Here is a 2,770-nt window from a genome sequence, read left to right as displayed (position 1 = left end):
GAATAGTGTTATATTAACACGGGGAACATCGTCTTGTTCTTTAGTGTCCCTCCAACTATTTCCGGGACCAACCTCACATTTTTTCTTAGCAGAAAAAAAGTTGTACACAATGTAGTCATGACTAATTTTGTCTTATATTTATCACGTGCTTTGCTACGTAGACATCTGCATAACCATATATAGGCGTCCGCAGGGTTTTCTTTCATGGGGGCGAAAGGCGCTCCCTCTCTCTCTTCCTAGTAAATGACATTGACCCCCCCCCCCCCCCCCCCACCGGCGCACGTATATATGGTATATACTTGACATTCACAATTTGCGCTGTTTATCTTGGTTGCTAAGATTTAAGGGCCCTTTTTATTAATCCATTATTATTAAATGAATGTGCGTGGAACTTGGCCTATGTTTTGAGCTGTCTACCGCGGTTCGCTATACTTTAAACATTTTTTTCACTTCTTGGTTGTGTATGTCAGGTATTGATAGCAATTGCTGAGACCAGAAAGGCACCAGCATATGAATAATATCAAACTGAGGGAGGGTACGGCTCCGCTAACATCTGGCATTGCGTGTAAGCATGTTCGAGAGCAACGTAATTATGCGATGCCATATCCTACGGCCTAAATGGTGTGCGAACTGGGCAGTCGTTATTTCGGGGTGAGGAACCAAAATTTCGAAGATGCACCAGATTAGATATTGGGTGGGTCAAGCCAGTTTAGAGCATCCTCCAGGCCACTGGCTCGCATCCCGCCTCGACGTCATGTTTGGACTTGCCAGCATTCAACATCAACGCTTTCTAAATAAGCACGCAGGCATACACAAACACGAAAAAAAAAAAAAATACAGCATATCCACGCAGTGCATGACGATGAATGGGTCGAAGCATCCGTCAGTCCGCGCGCGCTTCCGTCCGTCCGTGTGTCCGTTTGTGCGATCGTCTGTGCATCCGTTCGTGCATTCGTGCGTCTGTCCATTTGTCCGTCCATCTGTTCGTGCGTCCGTCCATGCGTCCATCCGTCCGTGCTTCCGTCAGTGCGTTCGTTCATGTGGCCGTCGATTCGTGCATCCGTCCGTCCGTGCGTTCGTTAATCTATGCATCCGTCCATGTGCCCGTCTGTGCGTCCGCCCGTGCGTTCGTCCGTCCGCGCGTCTGCCTGTCTCTCCGTCTGTGTGTCTGTCCACCCGTCCGTCCATCTAGTGAACACTCCAAGTATCACCACCTCGAATGTTTTCATCATATATTCATCATATAGAAGTACCGCCATCCAGCGGACATTCCGAGGACTAAATGAGAGGTGGCACGGTCGCACTATATAGAGGAGCGGCATGCGCGCACTTTGCTACTGCCTGAACTTCGTGTCTATAGTTCCCACCTTTCACCACCGCTATGCCCCGCCGCGGTGGTCTAGTGGCTATAAAGTATACTCGGTTGCTGACCAACAGGCCGTGGAATCGAATCCCGGCTGCGGCGGCTGCATTTCGATGGAGGCGAAAATGCTGTAGGCCCGTGTGCTCAGATTCGGGAGCACGTTAGTGAACCCCAGGTGGTAGAAATTTCCAGAGCCCTCCACTACGGCGTCTTTTATATTCATATGGTGGTTTTGGGTCGTTAAACCTCACATATCAATCCCCAGCGCTTAGTTCATGGCACTGCGGCCCAACGCTCGCTAAACCTTGTGTTATACAAATGGTGGTTAACTATTTATCGTACTCTGTACTCTTCTATGGGAGAGTACTCTGTACTCTTCTATAGAAGAGTACTCTGTACTCTTCTATGTGAGTTGAAGTTGTGGCCCCCCTCCCCAAAGCCCTTCGTAATCAAGACGAGCGGCTAGTCAAGACCGTTCTAATTCAGTCGGTGATAATATTTCCGGGTGAAAGGAGTGACTATCGTTCTTCACAGGTCGGGGTATGCATTTAATGCAGTGCTTTAATTGCCGCAGGGTCTAGGAATTTGGATGTGAAGAAACCCTGTCATAGATATTGGCACGCACGCACGCACGCACGCACGCACACACACACACACACACACACACACACAAACACACACACACACACACACACACACACACACACACACACACACACGCGCGCGCGCGCGCGCGCGCACGCGAATATTGTATACAACCGTCTGGTTGACCTCTTTCATTCACTCTCTCTTTCCTCCTCTCTCATTTTGCAGAGTCATGGCCAAATTGTCTACTGCTGCTTGCATTACCATACTTATGCACTGCCTCACTGAGTTCAATTGAAGCCTCGCTTTATTCCCTGCCATCAGCGAAATATTGGTCGATCGGTAGAAGGGCTTTCGATACTAAAAAAAGATGGCGGCCCTGCAGCCGTCAAGATATGGTGGCTAGTCAGGGGCTGCGAAAGTTACCGTGCGTACGACGTATGACCACTTTTTCCTGCATCACAAGTCGTCGCCGGGCGAGATTGTCATGTCACCGCGCAAGGCCTTGCAAATCGTGGTCGCTGCTGCCCCCGAATATGCGTTGGGGCTGTCATCGCCGCTGCTGACGGAATTCGGCCCGCTCCGGGCTCGATTATGGCGCCATCTTAGCGTGGGACGGGTTTCCCGGACGAAGCATGCAGCTTTTCGTGGTCGTTCCGGTCGATGATAGATAAAAAAAAAAAACCGGGAGATTAGATGATTGCGGCTGTATACGATGGCCCGTGAACATGTCGGGCGAAGTGCGATGGAAGATCTGAACAGAGCCGAAGGGCTTCCTCGACGTGCTGCACACTTTTACGACGCCCGATGCCCCCGCGATTC

Source organism: Rhipicephalus microplus, chromosome 5, assembly GCF_043290135.1.
Source record: "Rhipicephalus microplus isolate Deutch F79 chromosome 5, USDA_Rmic, whole genome shotgun sequence".
NCBI classification, from domain to species: Eukaryota; Metazoa; Arthropoda; class Arachnida; order Ixodida; family Ixodidae; genus Rhipicephalus; species Rhipicephalus microplus.
Note: the sequence above shows the minus strand (reverse complement) of the source record.